The 21,953-nt window shown below is 36.8% G+C and overlaps 1 protein-coding gene across 7 annotated transcripts in view; it reads right to left on the bottom strand.

Moving 5' to 3' along the window:
* LOC109098853 (IQ motif and SEC7 domain-containing protein 1-like) overlaps window positions 1-21,953 on the bottom strand; it is a 158,465-nt gene that overhangs the window by 34,543 nt on the left and 101,969 nt on the right. The window contains exon 1 of one of the 7 annotated variants that reach the window (XM_042734059.1): window positions 5,884-5,966. The exons of the other annotated variants lie outside the window; for them this stretch is intronic. The gene's annotated coding sequence lies outside the window, so the exon portion shown is untranslated. Of the gene's footprint in view, window positions 1-5,883; window positions 5,967-21,953 lie in introns of those variants that run through there. 7 annotated transcript variants of the gene reach the window in all.

Genomic DNA, 21,953 nt, shown 5'->3' with positions numbered 1-21,953 from the left:
GAATTGACTGCAGATTGGACTGTTGCCTCTTCTGTTCAAAACAAACATAACCTGGTGAGACCACTGTGAAAGCGGATGTGTAAGAATTTCTTAGGCCTCCGGGTCAAATCCTGTCCATCCCAGAAACCTTTTATCTGTCTTTACAAGCTTGACTGAAGCTGGGCTATGCTTTTTCTCCCAAGTTGACAACATGTTGCCACACTGAGGTCACAGAAGTCTATATTTACATAACTGGGCATAACACCCTTCTGATGATAATCTGACAATTTCTCATCAGGCTTGTATAAGGTGGAAGAAAAGAACTATGCTTTTCAAATTAATGAGAAGTCAATGAGCGGGAATGCAATAATTATACGCTGTGCCCTTAAGGTAATAATACCATGATTTGTAATGACACACAGCTAAAGAATGAAGCAACAGATAGAAAGGGAGTATAAACATAGCGTGAGCACAATATCTGAAGATATATATTCTAACACGTAATTTATTTGTGTGATGGCAAAGCAGATTTTTCAGCAGCTATTACTCAATGAATTCTTCTTTTTTCCCTCTCCACTGCCACCTCATATTATTTTACAGTGTTTTGGCTTAAGACTAAAAGGCTACTATTTTCAAAGGCAATTATTTTGTACTGAAAGCACAGATTTACACAATATTTAAATAATTTACACATTAAAATATACCGCTGCCTTTACATTTGAAAGTTGTTGACAAAATACCCAGGCACACATGTGATAGAAATGTCAAATCTTTATGTGGCAAGTAATTGTTTATGTGGAATTTCTTGGGTATAGCGTGTCAGGGGATCTTACGGTAAGCTGATGGATGATGAGCCTGTCAGAAATGACGTAACCAGCAAGCCGCAGAACTGCTTCTGTCCGTCCCTCCCTTCCCTCTAGCTGCCTAGAGTCTGTTTCTTTAACTTCACATGTAAAGCCGCACATGCTGGCACATGCACACACACCCTACAGTCAAACATCTGCAGTGCTAAACACTGCAACTCTGTCCACGCCTCATCCCAATCGGTCACACAGAGGCCATAAAACTATTAAGCTGATGTGTTTCCATCGGTCACACAGAGGCCATTCACTTTTGAAATCTTTCAGAGCTTGCCACAGAATAAATGCCTCATTGTCTAGTTCCATATCGAAGGAGAAATTAAAGCTTATTTTAAAACTAGTTGTGGGGTTTTTTGGTTATTCTGAAAGTGATTTAGCATCTTTCAAGTATTTGTATTCTGTCTAAGGAAATGAGTTCTTGATTATTGCAGCTCAGAGAGGAAGTAAGGTCACTTCCAAAGTTCATTCAACTGTTTTCAAAGACTTAGTCAAAGATGCAGTTCCAGTGAAATGTCGCTCTCTTGTAAAGAACGAGGCTTCCTCCATATGCTTTTTGCTTCTGTTGAAAGATAGCCAGGTGGCGATTAGCAAGTCCTGCAAACCTCAAACCCAAACAAGCCTTCATCATCCCACACCTTGTTGTTATGACAAACAACGGCGCTACATTCTACTCCTCCGGATTCCTCAGAACTTTTTTTTCTGAGGCAGACTCAGCTAAATGAAGCCAAGTGGCAATTATCACAGAGCCTGGTGCAGATTGACTGAACACACCGCAACAAATTACAAACGATCTTGACATCGTCCCTAAACATGCTGCTTCGCTACATAATAATAAGAATGTTTAAGGGCTGTTGACTTGAAGTATCAAGATTTGAATTTTTGTACTAAAATAGCAGGGTGAAACCCATAACAGTGCTGCTAAAATTGTTATATAAACCAAACAAACTATTTTCCAGCAGCAATCATCTAAAGTTTGTGATTATCATGGAATGCTTTGCATGGATATGGAGAGTGAATCACTGCACCAGAGCTGACCAGACAGGTGGCTTTAATAAGCACTAAAGCAAAAATAGATCATACAACTGAGCCTCCAAAAGCAGAAACACTCTGGGACAAATTCACTAAACAGCTGCATTACTTTTGTAAGCTGTGTAACCACCCACAATTTAGTCTGACTGGATGCTAAATACACTAATCAAGTATTTATATCAAGTCTGATTTACATCAAGAAAGAGAGACTTCGTCCTACCACTACTTAATTAGGAGTTGGGTATCTGTGTATTTTTAAGAACACAATGTAGGACTCAACAGTGCAGATTTTTATTATTATTTTTTGTTATTAATATTTAATTCACATTTCTACTTGCACCCAATGTTTTTTTCTGGACTTAACACACACACACAAAATACACATAACTTGAATTAAATTACATTTAAATTTTAGACTGAAAATCCTTTTATATTATAAATTTGTAATGTATTATTTATTAATTTTTTTCAATAATATAAAATATCTATTATAATACTGTTTTATTTTCCACACATATAAAATAAAAATTTCCTTCAAAAGAAAAAAAAATAATAAAAAATTTGCAATGGCAACCCATTCTAATTGATGGTGCTTGTTGAGCTAGGGACAAATCACTAAGAACGGTTCCACAGTTTCCACAAAAATATTAAGCAGCACAACTGTTTTCAGCATTTATTATAATAGGAAATGTTACTTGAGCATCAAATCAGCATATTAGAATGAATTCTGAAGGATCATATGACAATGAAAACTGAAGTAATGGATACTAAAAAATTCCACTTTGCCATCACAGGAATAAACTACATTTTAAAAATATTAAAATAGAAAACAGTTCTTCTAATTTTACAATATTACTGTTTTTACTGTATTTCTGATTAAATAATTGCAGCTTTAATAATAATAATAATTTGTTACATTTACATAGTGCTTTTTTGGGTACTCAAAGCACTTCACATGAAAGGGAATGAATCTCCTCAACCACCACCACAGCTTTAGTGAGCATAAGAGACTTCTTTCAAAAACATAAAACAATTTCCTTATTGCCTTATTTCTTTATAATCCACAGGGTTATACCTTGGGTAGGCCTTTTTTATAAAGAATGTGGTCATGAGTCGTAACCAAAAAACTAAACAAACAGAACCGATCGAAAAGAAATCAAAAGATCAAATTCTTCCAGTTCTTCACCATTCATGAAAAATATATCATACCTGGTCTCTCATTCCTTATGCTCTGTCCTCAGAGGCACCCTACATGACACAATGACACAGCAGATTCGCATGAGAAGGTACATATCCCTGTTTGTTACTGCACCAGCCTAGCGTTGCAATATTTCATGGCCAATGACTTGATCTTATGTCCTGAATACTAATTTAAAGACAAGTCCTGCAGTAACTCAAACACAGGACAAATTCGGGTGCACCAAACACTCCTCGGGCCCCATGAAATGCAATGGTAATCAAATATTTAACATTTATTTGGAGCTAAGATGAAAGAACCGGTTTGATATCTCATCTGCTGACAGAGGACAGAGCTGAATCTTAATTTGCTTGACCTCAATTTTCAAAGTTATTTATATATTTAAGCCAGTTATTTAAAGCACTAAGACAGCTGGGGTGTCAGCCATCACAAGGTGCCAAAAATGCATTCATTTAAATAATATTTGCACAATGCACATTGGATAACAGCTGCAGAATATATAAGGATTTGAGACCTTTATATGATAAGCAGTTCGTTTAACGACGTAGTCCATTTTTATAAAGTTATTATTTGCCACCCACAGAGCTTTCCATATGATGTTTAACAACGTAATGGCTGGTGACATATGTGATATGGTTTTATCTGCGGATCAGCAATCATAATCTGGAATAACAGTGCCCTGTTTCCGAGAATCACATGTCAGCCAACCTGAAACCAACACACCCAATCTGATAGCGACCATCGCTGTCACATTCCCGCATTCACATCACACGGCCAAACACACCAGCTATCCCCTAGACACAGTTGGAGCTGTTTGACAGAAATAGACTTGTTTTGTTATGGGCCTGTGAATCCCTTGAGGAAAACAGCCATAATTATGGCAAGATCGCACATGGGAGACTCAAACCCCAATGTCAAACTCACCAACACAGCAGCGCCCGAAGAGATCTTTCAGATCACAAGACTGTCAGAATGTGTTCGGCCCAACAGCATAGTGACAGCAGAAACTGGGACCATTAGAATCATACCATCTTATTGCTGTGTGGTTTGTCCTTGTTTTCTAGTAGATGTATGCTGGGCGATAGCAGCGAAGCTGACTGTGTAACCCTAGGAAGAGTTCCGAAATATTCTTGATGAGTCATGCGGGGTTGGATGACTATACAAATGCACAGCTGTTTTTACAGAATTTCACAGAAGAACAGACGTATTTTGGGCTGTTTGAGCTTAGGCACAAATATAGGCATAACTGGCATGGATATTAAAAGGGATAGTTCACCCAAAAATTTACATTTGTTTATCAATTATTCAACTATGAAGTTCCAAACCTTCATGGCTTAATTTCATCTGTGGAACCTAAAAAGAAGCCATTCTAAAAAATGGTTTAACTGTTTTTGTCAATATATTGAAAGTCAAAAGGGTCTAAAAAGCAAAAAAAAAAAAAAAAACCGGACAGAACAGAACAAAACAAAACAAAACAAATACATAACAAAACACAAAAGTTAACCTAATATAAATTATTACGAACTATCTGTTATGGATAACAGTATTAATATAAATATTTTCATGTTATGGCCAGTAACCCAAAACTAAAATGAATCATTTAAAATGTTACAAGTGATTTTATGCATCACAATGTTATAATGTTCAGTATGAATTATTATTTTTTTTTTTTATCCACATCATAAAACAGGGACAATAAACATTTAAAATTAAACAATTGACTGATACAATAAAAAGAAACAAATCTCTAATATCATCAGATTTGGTATTGATATACAGTATATGGGGCATTCCAACTATATAATATATGAAAGCAGAGCATATGTTGAAAATATGAACGGATCAACCCCCACGTTCACATATTACATGCGCTAAACTTAGAATCTAATTACATCAGCAGATCCAAAGATAGTTCAGCTGAAACTCATATGAATGCAAAAACACCACCAGCTCAGATGAATCTTGCTGAATTCATAACCACAAAGAATGATTATTGCTGCATTATCTGATACCAAGCAGCTTAATGCTGCATAATCCTCCCCTTAAACTAAAAAAAAAAAAAAAAAACAACCGACCAAGGACGCTACAGGAGCCAAAACACTCCCTGGATCACACCAGAAGACACCGGGGGCACAATAAAAGCAGAAAAAATAACAGGCTGGCATCAGGAAATGGATGAACAAAACACGTCTTGATATACATAAATATAAAACAAGAAGGAACCTCTAGTGCAAGGATGTAATTTTTCCATTTACTCTTGCATTTAATTCCTTTAATGGTTGTCGGGAAGCCAATCTATGTGAAATGTGTTTGCGTCAGTTGTTTCTGCTTCAATGTCACCATCCTAATGGACAAACATAATAAACAAGCAGATCAATGCTCGCTACTTAGAGCTCCATCAGCAAAGTTATAGAAAGAAATGTAAAATCAAACTCTGGAGGTCATCAGAAATTTCAGATATCATGCAAAAGTTTTAAATAGTCAGTTTGGTTTAGTAAGCAAACAACCTCCAGCTAGTCCGCATCAGACATCAGTGACATCAGACTACGGAAGAGAGCGAGAACGAGCGAAAGAGAGAGAGAAACATAGCTGCATGCCTCAACAGCTGCTGCAGTCATCTTTGCCAGACACCTGCGTGCTGCTCAGGAAGCTGAAAACACACACACACACACACACAGACGTACCTCTCACTCCATCCTGAGCCCCGCTGGCCACAAATAACATGCAGTGTCCGCTCTGTAACTTAAGCTGCGGAGGATAAACTCGTCCCTGAGCAACAAAAGCCTGCGTTGTTGCAGTGGCCAGATCTCCTCTCACCTAGCGTGACGATGCACTTCACTGGGCCGTCTGCCTCCCTCCTTTCCCTCGAACACCCTCTCGTTTTCTCTGTCTCTCCAAGACACTCTCTCTATGCTCCTCTCAACCCCTCCCCCTGCACTCATCCCTCTCTTCCCTCCCTCTCACCCTCTCTATCTTTCTCCCCCTGTGTGGTTTCTGTTGAAGGTGGCATCTCGGTGCTCTTGCCCCGCGCAAAGGGGGCTGTGTCCTGTTCCTCTTTTTTATTTTTTACCATGCTGCAAGGTCACAGTTTTTTTTTTACCGTTCGAAAAAAAGGGTTGGACAGAATGAAAAACAGAGACGAAAAAAGTAACTGAGAAGGAGAAAGAGTTAACTGGTTAACTGCTAGTAAGTCAGATTAATTCTTAAAGGGACAGTTCATTCAAAAATGAAAATTCTGTCATTAATTACTCTCCCTCATGTCGTTCCATACCTGTAAGGCTATTCATTTTCGGAACACAAATTAAGATATTTTTGATTAAATCCGAGAGCTTTCTGACCCTGCATACACAGTAATGCAACTGACAAGGCCCAGAAAGGTAGTAAGGACATCGTTTATTCAGTTTTGTCTCTTCCATGTCAGTTTACCATGATGCATGCATGTGCATTCCTCTGCTTGTAAACAAGGTGCAGCGCGTCCGACCTGCATAGGTCGTGGTACTCACGTGAATGCACGGCAAAGACATGTGCATTCAGAAGAGGAGAAATTGTTGAATTAAGTCATCATTTTTGTTTTCTTTGTACACAAAAAGTATTCTTGTATGTCCTTACTACCTTTTGGGCCTTGAACGTGGTAGTTCCATTACTGTCCATTGCATGCAGGCTAAGAAAGCTCTCGGATTTCATTGAAAATATATATTTCGATTTTTATTTCAAATTTATTTCGATTATTTGAATATTCGTTCCGTGGGTTGGCATTCGATTTTAAATTTTGAGATTTGAATAGTCTAAAAAATAAAATAAAAAATATCTTAATTTGTGTGCTGAAGGTGAACAAAGGTCTTATGGGTTTGAAACACCATAATTAATGACAGAATTTTCATTTTTGGGTGAACTATCCCTTTAAGACACAGCATTAACATAGATGCTAAGTTAAAACAAAACAAAACAAAACAAGAGTCACATTAAACAAACAAACAAATAAATACTACAATTCATTTTATAAATAGTTTTATATAAAGACATTTTAAGGTTATATTATGCTATAATGTAATATAGAATTGCTTTGCCACTACAGCGTATTCTCCTTCTTTCATAGTATGTACCGAATTCGATGAAGAACTTCTCGATCATTAATGAAGTATGTTCTGTAGGCATGCTGGTGGGTCTAAATGCATTTCCATACATACTTCGTTCACCTGGTTGGCAAAGACATTTGACGCTGTGTGTTTTTTTTTTTTTTTACCTGTGATATACTAACAATAACCACACAAATAATTATCTTTAAACCTTGTTGCTGTTATGCTTCTATTTTGTTTTAATACTTGTCTTATTACCAGCTATTCTGAGCTAAATCCCACTCATGGTTATCTGCTCTTCATATTTGGATCACAGTGAATAAGTGCTGCTGACTTACTGTTGCGCCTTCAGACGGCAGCTGGCATGAAGCGGCATCAATTCTGACCTGTACACGTTCCTGAAAAGCAAATGTCTCAAGGCTGACCTTGGCTCACACCACCGAGAGATCCAAACTGCAGAGAGCGTTCACGGAATCCGTATGAGTGTCAGGACCTCAAGTTTTGTGTACGTGATAACCTAAGTCCAGTACAATCTCTCTTTCACTGTATAGGAAGGATTTAACTTTAATGGGATTGCAAGCTGAATCCGGCAGGTGGTGTCCAAGATTAGCTCATGTTAGGCTTTTGCCTTTAAAAATGGCAGAGCATTGCACAACAAACACACAGAGACTCAGTCTCCTATGGTGGCACCAACACCCCTTATTACCCACTTCACAAATTTTGTGACTTAAGTGGAGTGGCACCTGCCTACCAATGGAGCCAAAACAGTCCTCGGATAATTGCTTAAAGACTCCTGGTAAAATAATGACTGCTGCAAGCTAGTTTAAGTAAGTAATCATTTGTGTGTCTACTGAAACTGATCTAGGTGGACAGCTGCCAAACTCTGCTAGGGTCTTAGTTTCCAACCCAAACAGCTCACTCTGGGTATTACAAACCAAATCAGAACATACACTAGAAAAAAGTAATATATTTAAAATAGATGTATTTCATACTAAGCATAGTTCTAATCTGTTAACATATTTACTGACATATCACTCGAGACTTACTGATAAAAAAATTATAATTAAATTTTATTTGGAGTACTACTTGTGCACAATTCACATTTCTTAGTATTAAGACTAATTTGTGTTTCAATATCACTATTGATGATGATTGTATGATCTTTGAATAAAATCGGTCTTTAAATGCAAGATATTTAAAGTGAACCTTAACGTATACTTGCAATAGTTCCACTTTAGCACAATCAAATATACTTTGCGATTTATTTTTTTTCTCCAGATTTTAGCAATTAATTCAAATTTAATGTTTTGCACCAATTTTATTTTTTAGAAATCGAGGAATAAAAGAAAAAGTTACTTGAGTCACGCTGTAGTTATTAAAAAAAAAAAAGTTGATTAGCTAAAAATCTTTTTAAAAATCGAGAATCGTCAAACAGTCTCCTCTGTGTCTCTCCATATCACCGTATGCTCTTATGTATCATCCGCACCACAAGGATGCGCTGTTTTCTTTCAAATCAAAGCTAAATACTCGTAGAAACAGCGCATCCTTGTGTCGTGGATGATACAGAAGAGCATATGCAGCATTCGGTGATATGGAGAGACACAGAGGAGACTGCTGACAAAGGAATTGTTGAATAAAGTCATTATTTTTGTTTTCTTCGCTTACAAAAAGTGTTCCCGTTGCTTCGTATAACACAGATTGCACATCATGGCAGATGGAGTATTCTGATGACAACTTTCATACTTTTTATGGACCTCGACACTGTTATTTACTTGGCAGTCTATGGGACAGTCACAGGCCTCCCTGTTTTCAACCAAAATATCTTAAATTGTGTTCTGAAGATGAACGGAGCTTTTACAAGTTTGGAACGACATTGGGGTAAGTGATTAATGACAAAAATTTCATTTTGGGGTTGAGCATTCCTTTAAGTACATAAATATGTAAATGTTTTTGTAGTATACTTAGAATGAAATGAATTTAGTATATTTATTTAGTATAGACTGTCAAAATAGCTACAAAAGTAAAAAGCAGAAAAGTTTGTATTCAAAGTTAAAAAGCAAACACACTAGAACTTTTTTTTAATGTTTCAAATAAAGGATCTCAGATGTGTGTATCTTGTAAATTCTGCTGATGATTACTACATATGATCATATTTAAGGTAACAATGCATTTCATAATATCATATTATAGATATTAATAATATGACAATATCTGTAGTCAATATTGATTAAATGGGAGGGGGAAATCCTGCCCTTACCCAGCTAGGAAAAAAATTATAAAAGCACTTATGTTCATCTACTGAAGTGGTATTCTGGAAATGTGAATAAATTGAATAAAATAGCAAAATACAAAACACAAAAACAACAATAATATCTTCATCAAAAAAAAAAAAAGAGATTACCTTAGATAAAGTTTGACAAATATGTACATACAGTACCGGTCAAAAGTTTGGACCCATTACTATGTTTAATGTTCTTGAGAGAAATTTCTTATGCTTATTAAGCCTAGGGCTGGACCAGAACATTCGATTATTCGAATATTCGGATTCGAATATTCAAAAAAAAATTTCCCGAACACCTGCCATCCCGAAAAAAAAAAAAAAAAAAAAAAAAAAAATTCCTGAACACTTGGCATCCCCCGCAAAATGGTTCTCATTCGCCCTTGAATATGAATCGTCCATGAGTGAACATCATGATTCAGTTCATCTGGAAGAGAAGACAAAAATGCCAAGACCTCATCTGTGTGGAAGCACTTTAAATTGAGTGAGGACAAGACAAAGGCAGTGTGCCAAATATGCGATTTGAAACTGGCCTACCACAACAGCACATCAAGTTTGAGAAATCACCTGAGTTCTGTAAGTAGTATGCCTATAGTATATTGTTGGAGTAAAAAAAAAAAAAAGAGCTGCTTTTATCCGCCAGTGTTAATCAGTAATTTTACACATGATAAAAACGTGCACTTAATTTGCTTGGAAAATACTTGCGTATACGGCAGTCATAAAAAAAAAAAAAAAAAAAAAAAAAAAACGTACTGTAGCCCAGCCTAATAATAATTTGTCTATATTAAAATTATTGCTCTTAACAGACCTGTGTGTTTTGTATCACTAGTGCAGTGTCTATTCTCGGAGCATATAAGCCCTGCCCGCGTGAGGCGTGCCGCTTCTGGCTCACGTGGTTCTGTAATTTATTAAAAGTTTATTCATTCTGAACGTGTTGCGTGTCCATAATGCACCAAAGTGCAACTGTTGATTGAATGAACGGTTCTCGACATAATAACAATGCAAACAGACAAACACAAAGAGATTCCTGCCTTTATTACACCGTGTCTACACCGGATGCGACAATGCGACCGTTGAAAATCATTTGAAATTTGTGAAAGTACATCATAAATAGAACACAGCAGCAGTCTGTGGAGGCTTACAGGTTATAAAATTAACATTGAGCAGGGTTTCTAACATTGATAATTAAATCAGCATATTAGAATGATTACTGTAGGATCATGTGACACTGAATACTGGAGTAACTGCTGACGAAAATTTAGCTTTTATCACAGAAATATATTTTAAAGTAAAGTAAAATAGAAAACCACTATTTTAAATTATAATAATATTTCTCAACATAATAGTTTTTTTTGATCAAATAAATCCAGGCTAGATCAGCATAAGAGACTTTTTACAAAAACATAAAAAAAGTAATGTGTCCAAAATTTTGCACTGTAAATGCTAAGTAAAAATGTGCAAAATTTAAAATCAAATGTATAAACAAAAAAGTTAGGGATCATATTTGTTTCAAGTGCTTTTTATTGGGAGTGGGGGGCCTCCAACATGCCCTGGCACATCAATACAAAAGCCAATTACTTAAATAAAGTAACAATTACTTGATTTTATATTGTATTTACAATATAACACTCAATATTTTTCCTCACGCAGTATTTTTATTCATGAAAATAGTTATCTTTTAGGAAGGGTGTCCCTGCAAAGGGATCGTCATCAAAAAGTTACCTCTGATCTATGCATCTTCATCAATACTTTGCATTGAACAACCCGCATCAGTCAACCACCCTTCAAATGAATGTCTAAATATAGTCTGTTATGAGAATTTACACTGTCAATCAGCATAATTGACGTTTGTGCCTTTGCCAGAGTAATGGAGAAAAATGTCCTTATGGGGTAAAAGACTCTCCTGGGACAATCATGTGCATGCACAAATAAGGAGCAGCTGGAGGGGAGTACAGGAACTCGAAAACGCTGGACCCTTCAATCCACAGACTGCTGTGCTCCTCCTATTTCTGTTTTATCTCTAACAGCTGACCACCTGGGACTGCTGTGAGCATCGACTCAAACACCCGCCCAATCACAGACACCCATCAGCTAATGAAGCCTGGCCAGTAATACGTGAGCTGAGCTATACTGCAGGATGATCTTAATGATAAGAGCAAGACAACCTCAAGAACAGCAGAACTAGATGCTATGAATAACCTTCTTTTTCTTCAATAACTTTCTAATGGTTTAGTAATGGTTTAGACAGAAAGAGAGAACAGTAATGAGTGTAAAGAGGCTAGTCATTAATCTGCTGAAAGCTGGATGGATTATGACATCATCACTAATGTCCAATTCGTTGCCTGAATCGTATTTATTCAGTACAAAACACATGCAGTTACACAGCAAAAGGTACAATAATAACACCAAAATCTATTTTTTTTACCAAGGAAAACCTCTAGATTTTAATGCATCTTCTTTGGTGGTTGAGGGACTCCCTCTGGCACAAATAGGTCTTTGCACAGAGCTTGCAGAAATAATACAAATACGCCTAAGGTTTGTGTTTTCTTTGAGCACCAAACTCAAAGAGCATTAAACTGTATGCTACTGGCTCTCTCAGTTGAGCTGAATGTTCAGGGAGAATGAAGCACCTTGAGGCAATGCCACAGTTGCTTGCTAAAACACAAGGCTACACCTAGACCTTATGGCTTTCTTAAACATATGGTCCTAATCTAACTACCCCTCAAAAGAATAAATCGATTTTGGCTAAACCGGCAACCTTAATTTATTGTATTTTATTCCAAATCTTTAATTTAATTTAATTTAATTTTTATATTTTATTTTGGTAACAGGGATGTAAAAATGCAAAGATATATATAGAAAATGCTAATTTAAAATTAACAGAAAATAAATGGCTCATACAATATTTATTCCAAACCTGCAACCGTTTAATTTAATTTAATTATTTTATTATATTTTGTTTTGGTAACAGGGATGTAAAAATGCAAAGATATATATATAGAAAATGCTCGTATAAAATGCACAGAAAATGATGGGCTCATATAATATTTAGTTTTCTCTGATCATCATGGATACATGAAACTTGCAAAGTAATGCGCCATAACATGTTTAACTGCCTAAAAAAGTACATAAAATTTCCTTGGAAAGGAAAGATGCTGTGTGAGTGGCTGGAACGGCCTCATCCTGTGTTTTATCCCGTCAGATGTCATGACCTCAGTGTGAACGATAGGAAGGTAACAGTGTTTATGTTTTGATGAGAAACGCTTAGTTTGTGACCTCACTTCCTCTGAGGTCAGGAGGAGGTGTGTGTGAGCGAGTCACCGATGGCCAAGCAGCCATACATGGAGTGTTTTGATATTCCTCAGCACCTGTTTGGCACCCGACTGCAGACACAGGCAAGCGAACAGACATAACAATCCATTCTAGCAGTACTGAGCTCACAAAGCTACTCTGGAAATATACAGTGGAGAGGGAATTGACATCATTGACTTGTCACATTTTATTACCAGAATGCCACATTCACCTCCATTTCATACTGTAGGGGGAGCCATCGTACAATCTACATGTCTGATGACGATAATAGGAAAGATAACACATCATTATTCTCTGTATTTAGCTCTTAGAGAATCTATGGGAAGACAGAAATAATTTCGCTAATGAACATATGCAAATCCACTGGACGCTATAATTTGTCAAATATTAAACGACCGATTTGGGACAAGATGGTTTTGTCACATAAGATTATTCCCTAGGTTTATACAGGAAGATTTTTCAAAAAGAAGCTGTAATGTATATGAATGTCATAGATCTTCTGAGATGAACTTGTGTGTTGCAGTGGCACTACCCCTGCAGCCAATTAACACAAGCTAGGAGAGCCTATACCCGACTGTGATTGGCTGAGGGCACTCAGGGGATCTCATTACAGCATGGTAGTGCAACTCTTCACTGGCACAGCCTCTGACGGCAGTTTGATCACTGACTCAAAGAGCGCCAGCATGGACGACCACAACTCCAGTATTCTTTTTCAACCAAAGCATCACAGTTCTTCATATTCTATACTGTTTTATATGCAGAGAGTACTAGTAAGGTAACAGATACAGCTGATGTGTTGAGCTAGCCTGATTGCAGTCGGCACTTCAGTGATGAACACACCCCTAACCGTCAGTATTACACTCTGACAGAAAATCCTGCACCAGATATGAATGAGAACTCAAATCTTGTTGGGTGCTATCAGATTTATGATTTTTGCCTGATGGATGATAAACCTTACACAGAGACTTGGAGTGATTCGTTATAAAGTCTGGCATTTATAATAATAATAATAATAATAATAATCAGACAAATGTATTTTTGGAAACATAACTATTGTACCTTCAGAAAAAATATGCACAAAATCAATAAAACAAATATTTTTTTTTTAATGTATCATTTTTGATATATCAGGCTTTTATAGTTTTTCTGACTATAACTAACATGTATTTCATTGCATTTGTAATCTCTGAAGCATTTCAATCTATTTAGTTTTCTTTTTTTGTTCATACAGGAATAATATATTAGATTATTAATATTAATACAACAAATCAAAATTATGATATGAATAACACACAGCAATGAAGACTGGGCTCCAAATATATATAGATTTTAAGGGATAGTTCACCCAAAAATGAAAATTATCCCATGATCCATTCACTTCAGAAGGCCTTTATTAACCCCCCAGAGCTATGTGGAGCACTTTTTATGATGCATGGATTCAGTTTTTTGGCCTTCAAAATCTTAAACCTCATTCACTGCCATTCTAAAGCTTGGAAGAACCAGGACTAGGGCTGGGCGATATATCGCATGCGATTGTCACGCGCATTTCGTCAGTAAAGCCGGTTTCCTGATTAGCGCTAAATATCCATCACCTGCTTTCAAATGGAGCGGCATTTAATAGACAGAGCCGTAGATCACTTACAAGCTACGCAATATCGCGTTCATTATCGAAGGCGATTCATGTGCGATAATGAACGCGATATCGCGTAGCTTGTAAGTGATCTACGGATCTGTCTATTAAATGCCACTCCATTTGAAAGCAGGTGATGGCGATTTAGCACTAATCAGGGAACCGGCTTTACTGACAAAATGCGCGTGACAATCGCATGCGATATATCGCCCAGCCCTAACCAGGACTTTTTTTTTTTAATATAACTGCAATTGTATTCATATGAAAGAAGAAATATATATATATATATATATATATATATATATATATATATATATATATATATATATATATATATATATTTACATTTTTTTTGAGTGAACTACTGTATACCTTTAATTTTTTTATACAGGAACCTATCATTTATATACAGTATGTTATTATTAATATTAATAGATTCATAATATTATACTAATTAATTCATAATAATAAAGAATGTGCTAAAATATATATTGATTTAATATACATGTAAGTACCCATTCTAAATATACATTGCAATTATTACATTACATATTTTGCATCTAATTTTTATGTAAGTACTTTCTGACATCTAAGTGAATAACAAACCTCTGGAAATTTTATAGTTTCCAGACCTAACACAGAAAGCCTGTGGAGTGATGTCATGGTAATGACATTCCCATGAGAGAGGCGGGGGTGCAGTTTGAGGGTCCTGGCTGATTTACGTGCATGCTTTCTGTGAATGTGGTCGGAAAAAAAGAAGCACTGAACACATAAAACACATACTGTATAAACACACTAGACAGACAGATAGACGCTCCCATGAATGAAGAACAATCTTAAAAAAATAAATAAATAAATAATAAAAACCTCCATCTGAAAGCTGGTCTATTATCACAGAGCCGAATGGATCTGTGACTGTGTGCAGAATGATGAGCTTTATAATCCAGACAGATATATAAAGCTCTATAATACAAACAGAATGAAGCTTGGTAAACAAAGCCTTTACCTGAGCTTCAGCTACAGGCTACAGCTTGGAGAAGATCCAATGTCTGCAACTATATTGTGTGTGTGCGTGTGTTTACACCACGACATGCAGCGAGAACCGGATTTAATGACTGTTTACAGGCCACAATGACGTGTGTTCCACACATACACAGCTGTCAGTGCGGTAACTGCCTCTTCACTGTGTGTTCACATGCCTCGACTAATTTAAAGGGAAGCCAGGACTTGTGTGCATCCTGCTGGGATGCTTGCCATAGTGGAATGGGGGAAGGGTGACGTCCGTATGTCAGGATACACTCTGATGCCATATGGGGACAATGCCCAAGGACCGAGTGTGTTTTTATTCAACAAAAGCCTTTGTGCACATTTAAAGGCATAGTTGTTCATCCAAAAATGAAAATTCTGCTGTCAAAGTTATTTTTAACTAACGTTCATCATGTTCAAGGCCTGTGAAGCTCCAAAAAGGACCAAAATATTACAAAAGAACCATAAAAATAGTCTTCTGTGCTATATTTTGAGACTAAAAATGTATTTACTGAATATTGACTTAAATTTTGGCGTGCTTTCAAACAGATCTATCTACAGGTTTGGCTTAAAAAACTATAATGAATGCATGATATGAGCTAGCTTTGTGGTAATGCCGTGGTGCTATTTTTGGAGCTTGACAGCTTCACAATAAACTTTGTGAACTCAGACTTTATCTATCAGCCTTATGTTCTGGAGTTTTCCAGTGTTTAACTGCTCACGGCGTATCAGACATTTCCAGGTTTGCTCATCCCTAGCGCTCCTGGCTTCAGAGAGCTTTGCAATGACAGCAGAATTAAAAAGCCTCTTCAAATAAAGCACATGCCTACTTTCATATTCGTATTGTATTCTCAACGCACAGTTTTGTCAGTTTCAGGCATTTACCAAGTACTTATCTAAGTTTAACAACGATTTGTGATTGGATGGTGTCTGGGAGCAAAGTATTTGGCAAAAAACACCTCTGGGACTCTTACACCTTCTGATATCTCTCTACGCCTGCCTTATCCATTACCAACCATTATCACTCCACATCAATGAATAATCTACAATGAATTTCTAATGTCCCATTTCTCTGTGACGCCATCACACCATTTATCATTCATAGTGTCTAGTGAAGCTGGACTACTAGGTGATAGCGCTATATGTAAATGGACTGAGATAAATGGACAAGCAGAGGACGGATGGGCCAGTAAACAATGCATGAGCACACACCCACCTGGAGCTTGACATCCCCCTCTTTCCTCTGTCGGCCCATTAAAAACAGCTCAGATGCACAAACCTGCTTTGCATTATGGACAAAAGGAAGACAGATTGACAGAGGACCACTTATTGGGAAAAGAGCTGCCATCAGAATCAGCAGAAGACCACCACCTGCCCACCTTCAGCAAAACCCATTTCAAAAAATTACAAAATGACAAATTTATAGGCTATATATAGTGCATGTACAATTCTGTAAAAAATTATATATAAATATATATATATATATATATTCTGGCTGATGGAGATTTGTACATTTTTTATTATGGCTGATAAATGATAAACCAAACATAATTCTATAATACTTTCAATGTATAAATTCTAAATAAATGATAATATATTTAATTATTTTTTTAATTATAGTACAATAAAAATAAATAAAATATATATATAGCTGATAATACTGTAATATAGTATTTTGTCTAAATAATTTAGAAATAAACAACAACTAATAAAAATCACTCATTTTTCATACTGTATAATGTACACTATAAAAAAAATAGATACTCCTTTTGAGATTTGCTAAAGTTATAGGCATTTTAAAAATCACCTTTAAATGAGCATTAGATTATGGAAAAGATCATCAAAAGGCAAAAATAAGCAGCACAACTAAATTTCCGACATCGGCTGATACTGATTAATTAAACAATCTCTTATATATCAGCAGATAACGGATACGGTACCGATTTATTGCACATCCCTTATCTGATCTTTTCAAAATGACCAAATATCTATCCAGACTTCACTGCAAAACTCTGAACAAGCAATATCAAAACCCAGACCTCCACAATAATGTCAAATAGAGCTCAATTATTCCCCAGCCCCTCCAGCGAGATCTTTATATAGACCTTCTCTGTCTACAGCGTGAAGCAGCCTGGATTACAAAGAGAGTGGCTGGAAGCAGAAGGGTAATGAGTGACAAGCATGCATCAGCAAAAAGACAGAGCTGCCTAATTACGGCTTATACCTCCAGCTCTGGCTCTGCAGATGGAAGCAGGCATTGAAAGAATGTAAGGTAAGCTTCACTTCATGATCCCTGGATATTACTATATCTCAGATGTTTTGAATGGCAGTTGAAAAGCATCTCCCGAAATGAATAATTTTGATTCAACCCCAAAAAGCAAAGATTGTACACTTTGTTCCAGAGGCTTTCATCATCATTTTTTCATTCGTTACATCTGAAGAGGGCGAGAGAAAAAAGAACAGGCCATCTCGGCTCAGGCAACGTGTCATTTTAGTTTCCGCTGAAGGGATTTCCTTTTTTCACTCTCTGTCTCTTTCTTTCCAGTAGATTAAAATCCTTTCCTTCCAGCCTCTCATGCATAATTATGTTCATCACAAAGGATGAGCCTTTTAAACGGGCAGGAATTGCAGATGAGGCTGGATTGATTGGTTGCCTGCATGAGGTAACTGATCTGGATTTTCTCTCATATTAGTCCTGCATCGTTTGCTAGATTCCACTCCTGAATAAGACAATATAATACATTTGTAATAATAATATTTCTCTGAGCTTTATTTGCATCGGATCTTATATGAGATAATGAAAATAATAATGATAATTATTACTCAGAATAATGTCAATTATTAACCTATTTTCTTGTTATCACTGGAAAGCAATATCTGAGCCCTAAAAGTTAATGTTTTCATAGTATAATTAATTGTTTCATCTTAAAAAAGTCCTTGCTATTAACTTGAAAATACACAATAAATCAGCCAGTCTGAAAATTGCAAAATGAAACCGAATAACAGCAAGTCTCAAAAATGTTTGAACTCGCTTGATAGCAGAAAATCAATATAGTTTTCAAAAGCATCATAAAATAGGACCTTTCCACAAACTACAGTTTGTTTGTGGTGAGACAATATAATTGTCAAATATGTTGGTCTCTGCACATCTATCTTTGAAGAGGAAGAATAGCCAAAGCATGTCTCCTTGGTTCTCTAATGTCATTCAAACAGTCCACCCCACTATAAAAGTGCCCTAAATTTGTCCTGCCTCAAGAGTGGCTTTCAACAGAGCCTTGCACAAGAGTAAAAGAGCTTCAGAAAGGCTCTCACTGACTTCAATCAATACTCCAGGGGAGAAGAACCACAGAGAATGTTAGGAGTGATAAACAAATTGACTTTACTCTGTGTGTAAAATGACAGTGAACATGACCTCCAGACAACCTTTTTCATATCTAATAACAGTTTTACCACATAAATCGAAATCCCAAAAGACAATGAATAATTGCTTGAGGATGTGTAAATAATGACAGAACATTAATTTTTGGGCATGCATTCCCTTTAATTCTGTGCTTTTAGAATATTTGGCTATTTCAAGTCTTTCCACCCTGCTATTTGCACTCTTTATTATTATTCTCACGAATAGAAGCTGTGGTACATTTGTGGACAAAAAGACTGTGGAAACAGTTTCATGTTTGGGTTGAGAGTAAAATAGCCAAATATTTCCGACCACGTCACTCAGTCTGACATTTTCTTCCACTTTAAAATGGGAAAAAGTCAGTCTCATCTTTCCCCTCTAAAAGCTTCCTCTTAAGAGGCTTTTGTGCCACCCTAGCTGTTTTACAAGGGTAATGATGTTTATATGAGTTACATAAAGGCATGCAGGCGTTCGCAGCTCTGTCAATGGATCAGAAATCCACCAATTCGTTTGCTGTCTCCTATGAAAAAAATTAACTTTTGAAGAGTCGTTCATATTGAGCTTTTTTGAAATGCTATAAACAAAAATAGAAAAAAAGGCAGAAAACTCCCATTGAAATGTCATTGAGAGTTTCCCGTGGTGAAAATAACTATCTTTCCAATAACACGCAGGGGACACAGTGGTCCTTGAAAATGATATAGTGAGATACAAAAGTGGTCTGAAAGGGAAAAACGGCTATCGTGTCAAACATGGGCTGAAAAACGAAGTAAAGATCTTCGATGTTTGCAGCTCTGCATCATTAATTGTACAATTCAATATCTACAATTTGCTCTGGAGCAAAAACTTTTAAAGAGAGGAGCATGTGAAAAACTACATGACCAATTTCAGATCTAAAATAGTGGCCAGAGGGGATGTTTGTGTGCATAAGGTTTAAAGGGTCAGGCAACATTAAACAGGAGATGAACTGACCTATTCGCAACGAGGTCACGACCGCCATCAATTTAAGATGTGCAGCAGAGAGAGACAGCGCTGGGCAATGTGCTGTGAGATGCATAAAATATGGAGCCCCAGGTGCATGGGACAGGCCAATATCCAGCCATTACTCTGGCCTTGAGCTGACAGACCACTGGCTAAAATTTACATCATGAAAAGGCATTCAAGAGCTCAGTAAAATGTGCACAAGATTGCGAGGCTTTAACAGAACATAAAGATGTGCTATTTTCTTAACATACAGTAACAGTGACAGTCATTTTACAACAAGAGATATAACACATGTTAAAAGATTCAGCACCCACAGAAAGGACTTTATGAGCTGAAAGGTAAGCTTTGGTACGATAAGACAGGATGGATTGGATTTCAAATGCATTTGAAAGGTAGGGCGATTCACTTTGTATTGTTTAGGCAGAGCTGATATAAATTTAATGAGTACTCCCGAGCTCATTCAGATCGAATAACTAGGAGAGCAAGAAGTATGAATCCTCTCATAAACGGGCTGATAGGGAAACCATTCATTCAGTTTAAAAATAAACCATGTTAGAGATTCACAGAAATCATGAAGTGACTGTTCAACTGCACCACAAAATAAAACAATGACTCATCAAACCAAAGAATGTGTCATGTGAGTATACTGCTGAATGTAACCTAATTAGTGTAAACTGCAACCCTTGCTCTGAAATATTAATAGATGCTAATAAGAATATTGGCACTGTGTCAGAGGAAAATGGGAACAGTGCCTTCACTCGTGATGACATGTTTGTCAATGAGGAAAAATGACTAAATAATGAGTTTTTCCATATTGGAATATGAAATTCCAACAATACACACCACTTGCCATGGAAAGCAATGTTCCCTTAAAAAGAAAAACACATAATAAACTTGATCATAGACAGACAGACAAAGAGACAGATGGATGGATAGATAGATAGATAGATAGATAGATAGATAGATAGATAGATAGATAGATTTCCCAGAGATCAAAACAAACAAGCATTCATGTGTCTCATACAAGCAAATGACTGAATAAGTACAAAAATATCTGCAGGCTTCTCTTGTAATCTCTTCCCACATTGCGGTGCAGTTTCCCATCCAGCCGAGAGGCCGTGGATCAGACAGCATTGCTTACTCACCCACAGACAGTTCAGTGATCTGTCTAGAGACGTGATGCTGTCTTTCTGCCACCGTTTGCCCACTTGATCAGTCAAACGATTCTGAAAGATTCCAGTGTCTCCTCTGAATACAGAACTCAAATCTCTCACACTGATGTTGAATTGATGCAGGTTTCTTCTTTTTGCTGCAAGGAAAGTCTAAAAAACTGTGACATCCAATCCATGAGCAACTTTTTGAAGTCTGGTTATAAGTCTAAAAAAGCCTGACTGCAGGCTAAGAGAGCAAAAAAAGCCTGGAGATTCCTTTACAAAACACAGGCTCCAGCAAACAGGTCAGCCCCGAGAGCCCCCTCCAAAGGTTTGGAAAATATTTGCAAACGTCTGGTGACGCACTGGAGGCAAACTCATGGATGCAGACAGCCAGTCAGACAACCCATAGGAAACACGGCATAACTGAGAGATTCATAAAGTCCTCCAATGCGAGTACGACACAAAAAAAGAACAACTACCTCTCCATTTCTACACGGTGTTTGAGAAGGAAAGACGGGATAAGGCAGGCACCTTCAGACGTAAATGCAAGCCGCACAGAGTAAATTAATAATAGCCTTTGCTTCCACAGTGTGCTAGTTTAAACCACTGGATCATGTTGCCTGACTTCTACAGTTTCACTAGACCTTTATTTTAAAACAGCCTAAAATCTTCCAAAAAGCAATTTCCTTTAGCCTTGATAAAACATCACAGGGGGTTCCTTTTGAATCTAAAATCATTCTAGATAGTATAAAAACAAGACATTGCATTCCTGGAAGAAGGCCCTTGTCCTGGGTTTGTGCCCTGAAGGCCAATGAGGAGATATTTTTTCCTTGTGAAATGAGATCTAGAGAGTGAACTCATACTAAAGATGACAGCAGAAAGGCAGCTATGAACAAGCCGGAAATGAAACAGAGAAGAACCTGAGAACTCTGCCATGAGATACCCAACAATGAGAGTTCGAAAGTGGAGATCATGGAGCTCTGGCTTACGGGAACACTTTAATCAAATTCTGTCATAATTTGGTCATTATTAA

The sequence above is a fragment of the Cyprinus carpio genome, chromosome B11 (assembly GCF_018340385.1).
Source record: "Cyprinus carpio isolate SPL01 chromosome B11, ASM1834038v1, whole genome shotgun sequence".
NCBI lineage: Eukaryota > Metazoa > Chordata > Actinopteri > Cypriniformes > Cyprinidae > Cyprinus > Cyprinus carpio.
The sequence above is the reverse complement of the archived record's forward strand: the minus strand, read 5'-3'. Positions and strand labels throughout refer to the sequence as shown.